Source organism: Cydia pomonella, chromosome 23, assembly GCF_033807575.1.
Source record: "Cydia pomonella isolate Wapato2018A chromosome 23, ilCydPomo1, whole genome shotgun sequence".
NCBI classification, from domain to species: domain Eukaryota; kingdom Metazoa; phylum Arthropoda; class Insecta; order Lepidoptera; family Tortricidae; genus Cydia; species Cydia pomonella.
In genome coordinates, this window is record NC_084725.1 from 6818695 (window position 1) to 6838320 (window position 19626).

General features: G+C 35.3%; 1 long non-coding RNA gene across 2 annotated transcripts; it reads right to left on the reverse strand.

Annotated features, from left to right (window-relative positions):
- Window positions 1-1537: 1537 nt before the first annotated feature.
- On the reverse strand, window positions 1538-5545 carry LOC133530494 (uncharacterized). Of its 2 annotated transcripts, XR_009801316.1 has the most exons (4): window positions 3148-5545; window positions 2586-2719; window positions 2107-2243; window positions 1538-1753 (listed from the first exon to the last, which is right to left on the reverse strand). It is a non-coding gene; the product is annotated as an uncharacterized LOC133530494 (long non-coding RNA). The 2 variants fall into 2 exon arrangements; XR_009801315.1 differs by lacking the exon at window positions 3148-5545 and having other exon boundaries at window positions 2586-3137.
- Window positions 5546-19626: the final 14081 nt, after the last annotated feature.

The following is a 19626-nucleotide window of genomic DNA, read 5'->3' on the forward strand; positions in this document are numbered from 1 at the left end:
CTTAAATATCAAGTTGGGTTTAGGAACACAGGCTATTCTGGAATTAAGGAATGGTTTGTTTTAGAGACCCTTTGGCAGGCGAGCGCAGTCCATTGGAATCTTTGAGTGGAATAATGCTCACCTTGATATTTCGATCTCATAAAGTACTATAATGAGCTAAACTTGTACTTCGTTAATACATTTGAAAGGCCTGGGAATTCAGCCTTCCTTTAGCTATGGGGATTGGGTAATGGCTTAGTAGCCTTAGTTTTTGGATATGAAAAAAGATAAGTAAATGGTGTCTGACGAATACTTATCGCTTCTCTTCGTCAGCCCCTAGGATTGCATAGGTTTCGAAGCGTTGGTCATAGCCCGTCTGGCTAATAAGATAGGAGTAGGTGGCCCGATTGATATTGCTAATCGGAGTAAGAGTCTTCAGACCTGCATCTAGCATTAGAGGCAGCACGTGTGAATAATTCACACCTCGCTTAGAAGATAATAGGTAATAATATTTCATTTTAAAGGAATTGTGTGTAAATGGGCTTAACCTAGGAGTGCTGCTTCAATGTTACCCGAAGACTTAATAGGAGTAGCAGGATTTTACCAAAAATATTTTTATATTTATATTATCATATATGCTGCAATACTAATTTTATATTATCTTACATGCTGCATTACTTTTCTAACGATTTAATATAAGCATATTTTAAATTACTTCAAAAATCACATTGACGTTTCTGTATTTGTAACTTAAGGCTACACCCGACATCAACGACTCACGCGTGTGGGCGGAGCCTATACCCTTAACACATTAACCGTGACATTGCTTTAACTTTTAGTTTATTATACCTATATTTTCTCTCTACTCATAAGGTGTTTTACTTAATAAAAAGATGGTTTAGAGTAACTTAGTTTTACTGGAGGTGGAATCTTAACATAATATCTTTAAATTATTTCCTATTATCATAATAAATTATGTAGTACAGTAAATATCAGTTCCTTTACATTTAGGTAATAAATAATTAGGTAGAATCAAGAGTCCAAGATTTAGTTGTTACTCATTAAAGAATTAGGGTTCCGCGGTTCACTTCGAGGGGTCCTAACCTTAACTAGACGATCACTAGGCCAAATTATTATTAGGGGTAAAACTATGGGAGTAGAATTTAAGGGTGGTATCAGCTTAAGGTGAGGTACATTTGGTAGGTAGGGGAAGGTACATTTTGGTGAGCCGCGACGCAGGATTTATTTTACCTGGTTTACTATGGTTTTTTAAGATATATCTATGTAAAAGTAGCCATTCAGGCTACATTTTGGTAGGCCGTGTCCAGTATGCAGCGTAACCTCGATGGTTATATTTTAGTGGAATCGACACCAAGGATAGAAAGTAAAAGTAGCCATTCAGGCTACATTTTGTTGCCGTGAGAGCGGAGTGGGTACACTGAATTTTGGACTCTGTTTTTATTGTGTTTTAAATAAAAGTCAAAAGTCATATAAGATACTTCACATACATCACAGTTCAGAAAAAGGAAGACTAAACAGTTCAGATTTCTTTATGACAAATGAAGAAAATTAAGTTGCTTATTTTACTAAGTAGGCTTAATTCTAAAGATAGCTTTTCAAGGTGGCATTGGTTACTATACTTACTTGAAAATTGTGGTAAGACATGGAGAAACAGGAATCATGAAAATAACCATGGCGATTTCCTTCGCTTGGCTTAAGTTTAACTGACTGCTAGGTGACCTAACGGCCAGGTATCAGGAAACCATTCTGTTTGCTGAAAATTTAAACATATGTATATTGTACATTTTATTGCATTAAGTGGAATATTTGAGACCGATAAAAATAAATGAGTAGATAGCAAACATCAAAATGACCAACTCAATGTACTGCGAATGGTCAATAGGATTTATACAAAAGTCAGTCTGAAATTATATAAACTTGAGGATAGCTATTTATAAGTATTGTTAGAAGTGTTTATTTTAAACTAGAAAGGTTTTAATATTAAAAAAAAAAAAAAATTTTAGTCCTAAAAATTTTTAAAGCGAGAAAGTTTTTTCCAAAATTTCTGTTTTTAAGTAGGATTAAGAAAAAACCTTTTCCTTTTAGTGACATAGTTGTTGAACTTACTTGGAGATTATCGAGAGACTTGGAAAAGTCCATGAAAACAGCAAACGGAAATTTGCTCCGCTCGGCTTAAACATCACCAAACACTAGGTATGTGTATATATAGGCACATAGGCAGCCATCAGAGTTGTCTCTGTTTGCTGAAATATTAAACATATATTGTAAGGTTATTTATGACAGGTTCAAGTTTAGGTTCACTTTTTTGAGTTACCGGACAACTGCCGGGTTACTTTTAGAAAGAAAAATACAAATTTTCAGTAAAGCAAGAAATCTTGTTCATATTTTAGCTGAAGTCATCACATAATTTTAAATTTTCATAACATATTGTAGTTCCAAATTCAAAAAACTCATATTTAAAAAAAAAAGACCCATATCATCTTATAGAACAATAACATTTTTCGAATTCCAAATACAGTCAGGTAAGGCCTAAGGGAATTTGTTTATTAGTAGTCTAGTAGTAGTATTAAAAATGTCATACTTACTCTTTAAGGTTGTGTAAAGATTCATCAAATCCAGCAAGAAGCGGGGTTCTCCAGCATAATTTCAATACATTTTCATTGTTAACAGTTCATGTAAGTCAGGCAACAGGGACTATTCCAATAGAGTTGTCAGTTTACTGAAAGACACATATAGTTTGTAAGTCTTATTGCAATAGAAAACGCGTAGTAAAGGATCAAAATAACATTAGATAGGCAGCATAAAACAAAATTAGGAATGTCATCCCGTCAGTACTTTGATTGTTTTCAGTTCTATTCGAAAAGAAAAGTGTTTGTATTGGTGAACAAGACAGTAAAAATAAGGCAATACAATACTCTAGGCCACTATAAGTAGAATAATACCAAATTGGGAAAAACTTAATGCTAGTCTGAAACAGACAGTACTCGTATTGTCTCGTATTTATTGGAAAAGCAGTTTTATTGATAAATAGGTCAATTTGTGGGTGGAAATTATTTTCTATCAGGCTTTAAGTATGTGAGTATGTTTGACGACAGGGCTTCAATAGCAGTGATTTTTCTAAATGACAGAATAAAAATAGAAACTTACCTTGCTAGGAGTAACAGATTTCATATTTGAGCCCATTTCAATCGGTATATCGATTCGAACAGGAACTAGGCACATTAATTAAACATCCTTGTTTCTATACAGTTCCAACTTTAGGTCATAGGTCATCGTAGGGCACTGGATTCATTGAAGATTTATAAAATTTAACGAAAGTGAAGAACATGATCGTGTTTGAATCCGAAATTCTATTTCGTTTGTCTTGTACAGCTCTAGCGATAGGCAATGGGTAGAATATTTAGAGAATCGTAAAAAGCACACTCGAGGACGATCTTTTCCAGTACAATTAAAATTTCTGTCGTGATATAATGCTTTGTCAACTTTCTCCATACAGCTTATTTATTTACAATATGGCGGTTAGATGGTTGTCATTTATTTGCTTATTAAGGTTATAATTCACTGTGACACTGATAGTTGAGGTAACTTTGGTATTTATGACATTAATTAATAATTTCGAGATTTAATAACAAGTTTTAGGCATTGAAAATGAATGCTGTTAATAGAAAATACTAATAAAAAAAACTTAAATGAACGGAAGTAAGAAAAGTGTCAGAGCTTAGGGCTGCCATGATTAAAATATCATTGTACGTCTAGAATCGTTTATGGTATGACGTGATTGAATCAATTACTTTAATTTACTTATTGGATAAATGCATCCTTACTATCATATTAATATAAAATGCATATTAAAACCTTAAAACGGCCAAATTTCATTGTATTCTTTTATTTCTAGTTACACACGCCATCTATGGGGAACATTAACTAAGTCGGCTACAATCCGATTAAATCATGTAGGCAGTGTTTCGTATGTTGTCAGGGATGCTAGGACGTATTTTAATTTTGTCGCACATGGACCGACTTCTAGAAAATATTGTTTATGATTAAAAGCGGGTTTACACGATCGATTTATTTTAGTATTAAAAATAGTTAATAAAATATTGCATTTATTTTTAAAAGGTCAGATACGAAATAATCTTTTGGCAGAGAATTGAATAATCTCAAAATGTATAAATTCCGAGTACTACTTCCATCTAGTGTCGAGTAGAAGTACTTAGACGTTCCATGGTTGATCGATGAGTGAATTAATTCGTAGGTGGCGCTAAAAGTCAAAAATAGTAGAGTAATTTAATTAGTCAGGAAGTTTTATTTATCATCTTTATATATTTCTCTTTTAAGTTTGACTATCACTATTTATCGTTTTTTATAATTTGGCATTCGTTTCGATATGTATTTTTTTCAATATGTTGTGTTTCGGATCGAGAAATAGAAAATGGCAGCTTATCTTTACAGCGTCATCTGACGGCGAACTGTGTCATTACTAGAGTGCGGAAGTGAATACGTAGATAACCATCGTAATAGTGTCGCTACTTGGCACTAGGTGACAACAACATCGATTATTGATACATCGACATGACAACAACATCGATGATAATTATGGTCAAGTTTATTTGTATATTTTGCTAGGGATAAGAAAATGAAAAGGATAAATTCTTAAAAATCAATATTATCAAATACAATCCAGCAGGATGCACCGGGTACAAGTTTTCTTTAGGGAAATCAGCTTTTCGCTCATACATTTTGAGTTTGCCGCCTATAATATACGCTTCCGATACGTTTGACAGTTTGAAGCCGTGAAGATGGAGTAAAGACTGTCTAATTGTTTTTGTTTTCAAGTGATCGTAAAAATAAGCCTAGGACGTTTTAATAATGGAAATCCGTATGTGAAAGAAATAAAAATCGCTGTGAAGTTTAGGATAATATGTGTATTAGCAAACTGAGGTCATGACGTGTGGTCGATCTTAGTTATAATAAAAAAATGGTGTTTGTAACCGGGAGTATTTGTCTAGACAGAAATATGCCATTAGGAAGTGTTAAAATAAATTGGATAGTGTTTAGAACAAAAACAAATATAGATATTATCCCAGAGATTGATTATAAGTGCTGTAACAGTGGTTAAAAGTGGATACATCAGCAAGGAATTGCATTGGAAACGTGAGTACAGAATATTTTGACAAGAACATCTGTAGGCTCTTTGTATATGAAACAAATTTTAAACCTTCTGTTCGCGTTATATAAAATACAATAATAATATACTTACTCAAATTCTATAAAAAATCCGGATTGGTAATTAACATGTGTTGTTGAATTTTATATCTACGTCAATTTCGTATTTTATGTAATTTGGATATATGCGTATTTAATTGCGTTTTAAATGTATATATATTTTTTCTCTTTATTTAAAAATAAAACTTGCCAGTACGTGTGTGAAACACCTGAATAACAAAAGGAAATCAGCGAAAAGTTACGCTACAAACCTATTGCTAAATTCACCTCTTAAAGTAACTCTCCCGTGGCGTAGTGGTTCTGTAGGCTGCTCAGTGTATGTAGGTATTATGCTTTTTACCCGAGTTCGAATCCCACTGAGTGAATAAGTTTTTTTTTGTTTTTGTGTATCAGTATTAAATGATTAGCCAACTTTGCTATATTTTAGATCATTTTAGGGCTTCGTTTTTTTTAGTTTGTTGTAGTTACGTGGCTTATTATTTTTCTCCGTTTAATATTCTTAAGAAAAACTTTACCTTGAAGTTGATTTTAAATATCAAATGCAGGCATAAAAAAAAAGGGGTTTAAATTATGTGTATCTGAATGAAAAGTGGAGTGTCTTATAGTGTGAAAAGTGTTAATGTGGTTATAATTGAGGTGAATTAATGAAAACCTGAACTATAATTCAAGTGAATATTGTGATACTGGGACTAGATTATTAGTTAATGCCGGGCAATTTGGAGAAGAACAGACACCATAGCCAGACTTCAAGCGCTGGTGCCGCTGGTGAAACCAAGTAACGACAATCACTGACTTTCCTGTTGCAACTTTCCTAAGGCCTACTGAGCATCGTGGTAAATGAAGAACATTAATGTGTGAAATCACAAGCAACTTGTGTTAGTCAAAGGCAGATACTGTAAGTATGAAAAAAAATTTGTTATAAAATTCTTTTTCTTTGCTATTAGACATTTTATAGATGGAACTTTTGTGCTCTTAACATTTTTAATTTATATTGCATTTTACTATGAAGTAATGAATTAAGTGGATAGTTTGAGTAAAGTACATTGTTGTTTCAAATCTTGTTAAACATATTTGCTGTAATTTGGTTATATATTAGGGTGTAATAGTTACATAGATATATTTGGTGTAATGAAAATGTGACATGTCAATGACCTATGTCAAATGCATTGTGCGGGAAAACATTTTTAATTCAATTCATTATTTAAATATTCATATATGAACAATGAATATTTATTATTTATCATCATCAACATCTCAAATGCTATTTGAGAAATGTTCGGAATTTTACTGGGAAGAAATACCTAATATTTCATTTTATCACACGGATTGTTTTTATAATAGATTATTGAGTATATTTTGAAATATTCTGCCTAGGATATGGCTTAATCATATAGAAGCAGAGTACATCTAGAGTCAATTTAAGGTTTTTATTGCCATAGCATTCCAATTTAACCCAAGTTTTGTAGATAAGTGGCTTTTGCCCAGTGGGACAGTTTTCCCGGTATCAAGGTAATGCGAACAAAAATTGTATGACATCTAGCTGATATGTAATTGTTGCATAATAGTGCATGTTTTTTTTTTTTAGAGCAATAGTTAGACATTAAGAGCAATCATATCGATTCTCTGGGGTAGACAGTGGAATGGTTGGGCGTGTTTCGAGATTAATTCTTCATTATATTATGTATGTACAGTTAGCAATACTATTCGTTTGTGTTCTTGCTCGGCTCCTCGTGACTCAGGGTCCCGGCCATCTGAGGTCATTCTTTGGTCTACTGAGGCCTTTCATTCTGCACAATGCCTTCGTAGTAGTAGGCTAAGCGCCTGCGTAGATCATTATCCTTAATCCTTCCATATTGGCATAGCATTCTGGCATACAAACTTTAATACAGGGTAGGGTAGTTTTTGGCAGTTGACTGTACATGTCCACGATGCGATGGTCTACTGTATAATGGGTGGACGACATTTTTGAACGGTATTAGTGAGTAAAGGGCAGGGGAATTAGTCGAGGAGCGTTATTATAAAATTTAACAATAAAATATTTTTAATAAACTTCGTGTGTCAATTGAATTAAATACTTAATTAAAAATATATTCAAGTAGTCAAGTAGTAATTATTAAATAAATAGAAAAGGGCATTGGACTGGTATGGGGCTAGGACAGAATCAGATTTTTTTTCTCTTACATTTTTTTAAATATTACAAGTGGGAGTACTATAATAAATTTGGTGTTTTTATTTACTTAATTTTTGATTGCGTCTCAAGAGTCTTGGCTGTCTGTAAAAATCGTGTGAATGCGTAACTGAGGAGGAATGTATATGCATGATGAGTGTTTATAGTTATGAATATGTGAGGTTTTTATGAATGAGATGTATGAATATCAGATGATGGACGTAAAGTAGACAGATGTACCTATATTGGAAAAAATGGATTGATACAGATAGACAAAGGCTGGAGTGTAATCAAACTAGATTTGTCGGTGTTTGCAGGGGAACAGAGAATGGGGGGAAGGGGAAACACAACTAACTGGAAAAGTCTTATCAGTAGGTTAAAATCCATTGGATTAGACCCATTTAAAAGGGTAGATTTTTCTAGTTAGTACTCTACAAGGTATGAATACACTTACGAAACCCACACACTCATCTTGGATGGGATATATCCGACATTCGACATGTTTTATGGGCCGTGAGCGTCTAGAAGGGACGAGGCTCTTTTTAAGAATTAATTAAACATATTTATTGTTTTTATTGATATAAGGTGTAATAATCAGCAAATATTTTTACCTCATTTAACTTGGTTAAATAATTCTTTGGTTTAGACAAAAATATCTTTGCTGTACCATATTGAGGTACTCACTAGTGTCAAATTTAAGTTTGTTTAAAAAAAAAAAAAAAAAAACACCCAAACAAACTTAAAGGTCGGTGTATCTTATTTAAGTATGAGACACTCGCCAAGAAAACGTGGCTGAGAGTGATAAGGCAGTGAAATTTGGTTCGAATTTTGGCAATGGAACTTGAAAGCTTCGTACTTATAAAAATTAAAGGTTTCTTCGTTTTGCATGGGAAGTTTTTGCTGTCTCATTAGATGCTCTTCTACGGAAGTGTACGGTTCACAGAGAAAAAGATCTCGCCGAGACCGGGGTGAGCTGGCAAGAACGGGTTAATAGGACCTATCGGACTCACAATCTGGTATCTCTGGCAGAGCGAGGTTTCTGGGGAAAAAGTTGTCTTGGTTCATTGACGGAGTTCTGATGAACTGATTTCAAAGCTGAGTCGTTAACAGTCACTTAGTATTGGAATACACACTACACGTTTAAAAAAAAAAAAAGGGGGGAAATTTACCGACTAATCTAGAGGAAATTGAAATTTTTTATGACTTTCTCTGTAAGTCATAAAAACATTTAAATTTGGGGGCGATTGTGACTAGCCATATGCCTATTGCGTAATATTAGCCTCGATTTTATATTAAAATACATAGAAAAATATCGAAATACCTTGTAAAAACAAGTCCTCTTCATTTGCATTTTTCATTCATAATTTCTCTGCGTATTCTGACAATTACGACTTGAAGGACACGTTTCCGTATTTCACCACTTGTGATGACAATTAAATACGTAACATACAGTAAATATTCATTATTTTGGTTTATATCAATGCGCGAAAATAATAAATAATATTAAGACCGCTAGTTGTTACCTGGTATTAGTTTTCTTTGAAAAGAATATTTGTAGTCTTACATGCATGTAAAATGTATAAGTATTGGTATAAAAAACATTGACTTACTTAATAATAAACATAAAATATTTCAATACAGGCGTTATTTTCAGGAAACAAAACTATAATACCTGAAATTAAATAATGGTGTTAGCATATTCATGTTTGACAGGTTTTGGAACGATCCCTTTTTTATCGATTGTTTTGGTCTACTTAAACTGACTATTAAGCAAATGCTGTCATTGTGAGCGTAAACGACATTGTGTGCGTGAACAAGGTAGTGTGCGTAAACGTCATTGAAATTATCTCCGTCTTTCTCTGAGCCGTGTATGCGAAAGAGACACAGTTGATAATTGGCATTAATGTGAACGTTATTGTATAGGGAGTATGGATTGGTAAATAAGATGTAACTTATGACCTTTCTTCATGAATCGTATGTCGTTACGTGCCGCGAAGCGAACAACCTCTTCTCTGATTTTGATGCCCTGGTACATCAAAGCTAGAAATACGTCATAAATTGTCGCCAGTCGCTGTTATGTCGCTATTGTGTCGCCATATTGTCGCTAGTCGCCAATGTATCGCCATTGTGTCGCTATTGTGTCGCTATATTGTCGCCAGTCGCTGTTATGTCGCTATTTTGTCGCCAGTCGCTAATATGTCGCTACTAAAGAGTATAAAAGGGCCGAAAAGTACGGTAGGTGGGGATTCATTCTTCGACCATCGGACTAGCAGTATCTCTGGCTTTGAGTAAGTCAAGTTTCTCTACTATTCTTTCTATTTGTTTGTGTTTGCTGGGAATTATCCTGGTGAATTTAAACTTGTAAGATTGTGTCTATGTTTGGCATTGCGGGGACAATGTTGTCGTAATGCTAAGCTTAGGCTATGGTGGAGATTCTTTACTTTCTTATCTGTGTTACTATATTGTGAGTTTTGTTAGTGAAATCTAATTTTGTTATTTTACTACCTTTCTATGAGGTTAGTTTGTTATTTTATAAAGCCAGATCACTGTTTGGACTAACAGTTTGTCCATCTAAGCAGCTTCTCCCTAACGGTGACAAATTGCAGCTGTTTAGAAGTCTTTTGCTCCAGGTTGAGAGGACTTGGCGTCTCTTCTTTACCAACATAAGAGGCTAGCATACTCTCCCTAGTCTCAAAGTCCAGCTGTTAGATGAATGTGAGGGCATCACGTGCGTGCCATTGGGAGTAATCCCTACTCACTGAAGTCTGCAGTAATTGAGGCTAGGTCCCGTATTAAATATATTTATATATTTCGGTACTCTGGTTCGTGCTTGTGCTGGTTGCAGGGAAAACTTCTGTCGTGATTGATACCAAACACAAACAAAGTCTTAGTCATGGCAGCGTTTCCCATGTGGCTAGTGCGGGTGTGGGCTAGGATGCCGATGTTTTTATATACATGCTAGGGCGGTCTATTCTCATCCACCGTGCCCACGTGGCGATGAGGAGGGGGCCAATCACACAGACACTAGGGTTTGCTATACCTCGGTTTTGTCGGCCGAATGATTACAGCTTAGATTTAGGGATACACTCGTGTATGTTCCAAACCACTAGATCAATGGTAAGTACGATCTGTGTTCTGGACATACTAGATTAGGGATTAAGGGCAGGAATAGGGTAGAGTCACACACACTGTTATAGGGTCTCTCTTAGGTTTGGTCTATAAAGTTGATTGGTTGGTGTATATTTCTCTTTTAAAGGTTCTAATGACGTGAAGCTATGGTTTTATATCTTGTACTAATGCTAATATTAAGTGAAATATTGGTAATGGAGTCTAATTACCTAAATCTTCCAGACTGTTACTTATCATGAGTGGAAAATTGAGGGTTATCTGTGAAATCTTATATCTATTTATTTTCATTTCTGGGTTTTTTTAGTGTAGAGACGAAGTACTGAGTATTGCAATCAGGTTCTAAGGTATTTATAAATTCAATTCTTAAATATCAAGTTGGGTTTAGGAACACAGGCTATTCTGGAATTAAGGAATGGTTTGTTTTAGAGACCCTTTGGCAGGCGAGCGCAGTCCATTGGAATCTTTGAGTAGAATAATGCTCACCTTGATATTTCGATCTCATAAAGTACTATAATGAGCTAAACTTGTACTTCGTTAATACATTTGAAAGGCCTGGGAATTCAGCCTTCCTTTAGCTATGGGGATTGGGTAATGGCTTAGTAGCCTTAGTTTTTGGATATGAAAAAAGATAAGTAAATGGTGTCTGACGAATACTTATCGCTTCTCTTCGTCAGCCCCTAGGATTGCATAGGTTTCGAAGCGTTGGTCATAGCCCGTCTGGCTAATAAGATAGGAGTAGGTGGCCCGATTGATATTGCTAATCGGAGTAAGAGTCTTCAGACCTGCATCTAGCATTAGAGGCAGCACGTGTGAATAATTCACACCTCGCTTAGAAGATAATAGGTAATAATATTTCATTTTAAAGGAATTGTGTGTAAATGGGCTTTACCTAGGAGTGCTGCTTCAATGTTACCCGAAGACTTAATAGGAGTAGCAGGATTTTACCAAAAATATTTTTATATTTATATTATCATATATGCTGCAATACTAATTTTATATTATCTTACATGCTGCATTACTTTTCTAACGATTTAATATAAGCATATTTTAAAAAACTTCAAAAATCACATTGACGTTTCTGTATTTGTAACTTAAGGCTACACCCGACATCAACGACTCACGCGTGTGGGCGGAGCCTATACCCTTAACACATTAACCGTGACATTGCTTTAACTTTTAGTTTATTATACCTATATTTTCTCTCTACTCATAAGGTGTTTTACTTAATAAAAAGATGGTTTAGAGTAACTTAGTTTTACTGGAGGTGGAATCTTAACATAATATCTTTAAATTATTTCCTATTATCATAATAAATTATGTAGTACAGTAAATATCAGTTCCTTTACATTTAGGTAATAAATAATTAGGTAGAATCAAGAGTCCAAGATTTAGTTGTTACTCATTAAAGAATTAGGGTTCCGCGGTTCACTTCGAGGGGTCCTAACCTTAACTAGACGATCACTAGGCCAAATTATTATTAGGGGTAAAACTATGGGAGTAGAATTTAAGGGTGGTATCAGCTTAAGGTGAGGTACATTTGGTAGGTAGGGGAAGGTACAACGATATAATTATAACCCTGTTCGTACTTTAATAAAATGTGATCTTCGTATAAAAATCGATTTTTTGTTTATACTATTAGAATCTTTAACTTATTTTAACTTAACTTATAGACACACAGGACATGTAGACCATTTTAAGTTTATGTTAGAAGAAGCAGTAGCTTAACTGTGAAGGACAAAATTCTAATGTATTGTAGTGTTTCTTCCTGCTTATCATTTGTTAGTGTTTTCATAATTTTTTTGACATGTGTTTAATTTTATTGAATTTATTTAATAGTTGTAATTTTTTCGATTTTAAATGTTGATGTGTATTTTAATTTTAATTTGATATTGTTATTTTTTGTGTTATCTATGAATATTTACAGCATGCTAATCCATGCGCCTCGACCGCCCGCTTACTAAATACTGGGTTGGGACTTGGGATAGTTATTAGCAGAGCTAAGTAGTATGACGAAAACAGAACATATAAAACTACTTCTGCCGAAACTGACGCTACATATATATTTATTTTTGCGTTTAATTTTAGATATAGATATTTATTACTAACTTTTTCTGAAAGCCTGTAATTAATACTACTATGGATCTCAAATGGTCTGAAATATATCGTTTTTATTTATTATTTAGCCTGAAATAAAAAAAAATACAAATCCAGTGACATGTGTATGTGTATGTGTATATGCAATAGGATAAATGAATAAATATTCTACAATACACATAATATATGTCCACATACGTCTGCAAACTGAAGCAAACCTTTAACTTTTGTGCAGTAAAATGTTACAGAACACATTCAAATTACTCTTTCCAAAAGATCATAATTATCTACATAAACCACAGCAGTTAAAACCTTTCGTAGTTGGATAACCTTCGGGACGGTGGGCGGTTCTTTCGTTTAGCAAATTATAATTAAAGTGATTTACTAACGACGTAAATAACACGTCGAAATTTAAATATGGCCGTGCGGCCGATGATCTCGCCGGCGCTAATTTTTGTATTGTGTTTCTGGTCCTTGTAAAACGCTGTTTCACCATTGAAAAATGAAATACATCCCATTTTTAGGGTTCCGTACCCAAAGGGACCCTATTACTAAGACTTCGCTGTCCGTCCGTCTGTCTGTCAGCAGGGTGTATCTCATGAACCGTGATAGTTAGACAGTAGAAATTTTGACAAATGATGTACTTCTGTTGACGCTATAACAACAAATACTAAAAAATAGAATAAAATAAATATTTAAGGTGGCTCTCATACAACAGACATGTTTTTTTTTGCCTTTTTTATAGATAATGGTACGGAACCCTTCGTGCACGAATCCGCCTTGCACTTGGCCGGCTTTTTAACAAAATGTGATTTTCAAATCCATACTTATATTATAAATGCGAAAGTGTGTATGTCTGTCTGTTACCTCTTCACGCTTAAACCGCTGTTTGTAATAGTTACCTAAATTTTTGGAGGTATTGATATTAGAGAGAGATGACAGCCCCGTCTTAAGGTACCGTTGGTTTAGAAGGCGGAGTTTTTGAAAGATCGTACTTATCGCTTTTTTAGGTCACAATACGATTGGCAAAAATTGCGATGATTTTCTCTAGTGATTATCGAATCGCATCATGATTTTTTGACTTTCGCTCGATGAAAAAAAATCACGAACACAGGTCTTAAACGCACAAAAGCTAAAAATATGAAAATTGCTTCTAAAAGTGCGCAATTTTATTTATGAGGGAATGCATCAATAAAAAAAAATTGTTAAAAATTACACCAAATTAAAATTCAAAAACATGATATCCGTGGTCCCAAGCACGCACATCCATCTCACTCAAGCTCAGCGAGAGTGAGAGCAGAACCAATCAGAGCAAAGTCCGAGAACAGGACGCAGCTGCCTAGTAGAGTGGCGGAATAATAGGATACAAGCAAACGCACATCTTTACGCTTCTGGGGGCCTACCGCGAAAATTGCGGGAATCTTTCTCTTTTATTCTCACTAAGACGTAATTAGAGTGACAGGAAAAATCGTAGTTGACGAACTTAGTTGCGAATCATTCCTATACCCCTTTATATATATATATTTTTTTATACCACGACGGTGACAAACAAGCATACGGCCCGCCTGATGGTAAGCAGTCACCGCAGCCTATGGACGCCTGCAACTCCAGAGGTGTTACATGCCCGTTGCCGACCCTTTAACTTAATAATAATTAACTTTTAATTAACTTTTCCTTCCGAAATGCTAGGGTTCCCATGATATAATATTACGGTACAATAATATGTATGTAAACGACACTATTATTCAGTGCATAGTAACTCAGATTTAATTCTGGAGGAAAAAAATTACCACTACTTTTGAGGTTATAAAATTTCTAACTTTCATTCATGGGACATTTAAGAGAAAATTTGGAGTATTTTTGATATCTCACCGACACCTGTAAAATGTCTACCGCTTTACGCTTTAAAAGTTGAATGTCCAATTCGTCCTTTATGTTTTCCATATATTCAATGAAAGCTACAATTAGTTTCAGTATTATTAACCAATTAAAACTGTGTTTTTTTGCTCCAGTCATGGGATGTATGGCGCCATTCATTTTCAAACTAACAAATATCAACAAAAAATCAAACTTAAGTAGCTCTTTAGCTCTTGTTTATGGTAAAATGTTGTCAGCGATTAAAAACTGATGGTAAATACTTGTTTTACAGGATTTGTCCATACCATCCCATTACTGGTGCCACTTTTTACCACTGGCAACATTTTACCATTAACAAGAGCCAAAGAGCTTAAGTTTAATTTTTCATTGATATTTGTTAGTTTGAAAATGAATGGCGCCATACATCCGATCACTGGAGCAAAATACCACAGTTTTAATTTGTTATTAATATTGAAACCAATTTCAGTAGCCCACAGTTTCTCAGAACACGTGTTTTTGGCATATTTTAAAGAACTGGCAGAAACTAAAAAGTCTTCAACATTGTGGGCATTGTACTCCATGCTTAAGGCCACAATGCAGGTGAAGCATAATATAAACATTAACGATAATATAAACATAATACAAATATAAATGTATATAATATCTGTTTTCTATTAAAACTGAGTTAAAATATAGCGAAATAGTAATATACACACGTTAGTTTTAGTTTTTGTCTTGTTTCATTGCTTTTTTGAGAAAAGCACCTCGGCGGGAAATATGGGGTTGCCCGCCTCAGACCTATCCGTCTTCAGCCGGCAACCCCTTTCGTCCCGGCCTCTGTAGTAATGTACTATTTATTTTGACGAACTCCACTGCATCGGGACTAGTAAACGAATACTAACTTGATAGACGAGCTATGTGTAATATCATTATCTTAGTTATATTTACCTCCCCCTGGGTACCACGTTCCTAGCATTTTTGTTTCATGAGACAAATTTATTGCTGAAGACAAAAAATCTGTAACAGAATGTTTACTATGTCCTTCGGCCATTGTTTTTAACGGAAAGAAAATATGCCTTTTGGGAAAATATTTAAGATTTAAATATGCGAAAGGTGGAATAAAAAAATACGGGATAATTAAATGTGGCTTTCCATACAGAAGGGTCCTTATTCTTCAAGTGCAATAAGGACCTTTATATCTGAAATTCAAGCAGAAATTCTAATAGCCACATGAAGCATTAGGACCCTTTTCTGATGGAAAGCCACAAATAACAGCGTCGTAATTTGGTGAATTTTATTTTCATGTTTTTTCTTCCTAGCGTTTATCCCAGTGTATTGCCACGCCTCATGGGAACCTGGGGTCCGCTTGGCAACTAATTCCGAGGATTGGCGTAGGTATTAGTTTTCACGAAAGAACCTTCCAACCCAGAGGGGAAACTAGGCCTTATTGGGATTAGTCCAGTTCCCTCACGATTTATTCTTATTATTCTTGAGATTAGTTGCCATGCGGATCCCAGGCTCCCATTAGCCGTGGCATAATGCTGGGACAACTCGAGGAAGAAGAGCTTTTATAGGTCATAGTAAGCGGTTTATCACTATAAGCAAAGTCATCCGACTTTGTTACAAAGAATTTTATATGAAAACCAAACTTCGTACAGTAATTACGTAAGCGGTTGGCAGAGTCATAGTAAACAGATTCCACTGTAAATTCATATGTTAAACGTAATTGGTGTAAGTACCGATAACATCAAATAAACTGAATGTTTGTATCACCCGTTGAATGAGTGCTTGAGCTCAAAATGGGGGTCCCTTCGACTACGGAGACCTCAAAAAGGGCCACACTCAATTATAGCGGACCACCCACACATTTATTAGTAAACTAAACTAGTACTGCCCACTGGGTACAGACAAAGGCAAAAGTCGTTTAAAATTATAATTATAAATTAAAGTGCAGTAGGTTTAGTTAGCAGAGTTGTTGAAAAATCATAGCTCTTTTAAGGTAAAGATAAAAATAGTTTATTATTCAAGTAGACATATTACAATGCGCTTATAAACGTCAAATAAAGCTACAACGGCTCTAACCCCACATCTCGGACCCGAGATTTAAATATCCCTTCAATTGGAGGAGGGTATCGCAATATTTACCGGCAAACTCGGCGGGACACATCTTTTCAAAACATTACATCTTATAATTAACATGCATTAAATAAGAAAAAATAATAATTTAAATTACTATAAAAGTCATGCAATTACATACAGTAGCTACTTTATAGAAATTTGATTTAAAAATATATATGTACCTACTTCAAACACAATACGCTTACCATTTTAATTCAAAGATTCAAAGAATTAGCAATCTTAAGGCCTTTTTCTAGTAACTTTATCGATTTGAAACCTGAACCCCTAGTGTAAATTTTTTCGATAGCATAACGTGACGTACGCGTTTGTGTTAAGTCTCATTTTGTATGGGATTTAGAAACAGCGTGCCCAGCGGGACGTTTTGGAAACTCAAAATCCCATACAAAATGAGGCTAAACGCAAACGTGTACGTTACGCAATAAATTTACACTAGGGGTACTGATTTCTTGATTTTTGGTCGATAAGAGAAAGAGTCGAGTCTCGAACATGGGTCTAAAATGCACCTTAATTTTTTTTTTAATTTTTGCACAAAAGCTAAAATTATGAAAGCTTCTAAAAATGCGCAATTTTTTTTTTTCACCGAACTCATCAATTAGATACTTTCAATTACGGGTTCGATTGTACCCTTGATCGTACAATGCGGTAGCATCGGCCACTAATCAAAAGCTAGCGGTGCACAGAATAGCCTCCTCGGGCCTTTAGTGTTTATTATGTCCGGACAACCGCGCAAATTGTCAGCCCCAAACGGGACCTGTTGCGGACCTTTTACAGTACAATGGTAACTGTTTTACATCTACGCGGGCGATTCCTGAAAATGTCACTAAGTCAGCTCATGGCTCACGTATGTTTAGGATTTTTTTTTTTTATAGAATAAGTATTCGTCCTTAAAATCACACATAAGTCATTAGTGCTAAATATGTCATAATTTTCCATTACCCTATTTCTGTAGCTAAAAACCTACAGGCTATATGCTTATACGTTACCGTTTTAGTGAATACACGTTTTCCCTAGTTAAAACTAGTTTTCCGTATCGGCTCACATCAGTGAAAAAGCCTCGGTGAAAAACTAGTTATAACGGGGATTTTTCAGTCACTAGTTTTCGCAAAGTGACTTGGTGAAAAGCAGTTTTAACTAAAATTAATTTTGAATTTAAATTTAAATTTAATTTTTTTTTAAATAAAGCAGCTGCAGCTGCTGCAGTAGTAACGCTAACCTTTACTTATAACTATTAAAACAATATATAGAAACCCCTCACGCTATATGCCAAGTAATCCATTTTATGTCAAAAATACCCTTCATCATTTTGGAAAAGAGCTTATACTCTTCAAATTGCTGGATCGATTTCTATCAAACATAGCTAAGAACCACCGCAAGGAAACTCGCTTTCGCGTAAAAAAACCGCATCGATATCGGTCCATCCATTGGATAGCTACGATGCCAGAGACAGACATTGGCGTCAAGCATATAACACCCCTGTTATTGCGTCAGGGGTTAAAAAGAGAGAAGAGCGTGCTTCCCTACTTTGTTAGCTAATATTTTGGTCTAACTAAATAATTACACGTTAGACCGGGCCGGGTCCGGTCCGGAGTTTCCGGTGCTTACTTTTCAGGGATTTGCCACACTGGATGCGTTCTGGGGTCTGCGGTTAGGTCATTACATACATTTCAATTTGACCTGACCTGACCGCAGACCGCAGGACGCATCCAGTGTGGCAAATCCTTCAATGACAGATGACCGGTGATCACTGGTACTTTCCACAGAAAACGAAGCGCCAGAAGCTCTGGCCCGGACCCGGCCCGGTCTAACGTGAGAGATCCTTAACGTGGAAGTGTGCAGCTAATGTTTTCAAGGCCTACTGTCAGACGTTCTACACGTGTAGTCTGTGGGTGAGATTTACACAGAGAGCCTTCAACGCCATTCGCGTGCAATACAACAACATCCTCAGAATGTTGTTGGGGCTGCCGAGACATTGCAGTGCATCCCGTATGTTTGCAGAGACGCGTACAGATGACTTTTTCGCCATCAGGCGAAAAAGAGTTGGATCACTGCTAAAACGTATGCGGGGCAGCAGCAACGACCTTCTGAGAGAGTTGGCGCAGCGCCTTGACCTTCCTCTAACTCGCTATTGGGTTGAAGTGGTGATTGGCAGGGCCAAATAGAGCAGATTGTTTGCCTTGCTTGCCCCTCTCAATTGAAAAAAATACTATATCGTGTTATATATTTAGTTTTATTTTTTTTCTATTATTCAACTAACATAGTTATTACCTAAGATCATCTCTGTAACTAACTAACTATGAATCAACTTGGTCTGATATAAATGATTTTATTTATTTATTTATTAATGACGAATTTGTCAATACCCGGCAATCCATCGTTGCTATTTGAAAACTCCAGCTATCACCGAACAATGATCTCTGCGGGCACACTTACTATTTGGTGAAATCATCATAAATTTGATGGAAGCCAGTTTTTAAAAGAAAAAGTATGGCGTCGTCGTGATAAATCAGCTGTTAAATTTTCTTTTCTTTAAATTAACAATATCTTAAACATTCAATCAATCTTTGATTTGGTAGTAGCAAACAAATGTCTATGCAGAGGTCAGCTATTACTGCAGCTTACTGTACATGTATGCACTTAAAACCTGATTTGAAAGTCGGCGCTCTTTCGAACACCTTTTAAGTGCTCATAACCTTAAGTATCATAACTCAGGGCAACATGGCGGCGAGCTAAGCAAAGCATCGATACATTATAGCTATCTAGATTTCTACCGGTTTACGTGAGTGGGAATCGTTGTGAATCGTTTCACCTTCGATGCCTAGAAATACATCTACGGCCCGATTCAAAAATGAGATACGATAACGATAAGTTCTGGTTTAGATAAGTTCTCATTTAGATATCGTTTGTATGTCGTATAATTGACAGAAGCTGTTCGATTCGGGCAACCAATGTCACTTTGACATTAGAAATATCGTTTGGGATATTGGGATCACAGCGGAATCGAAATAAACGTCAAT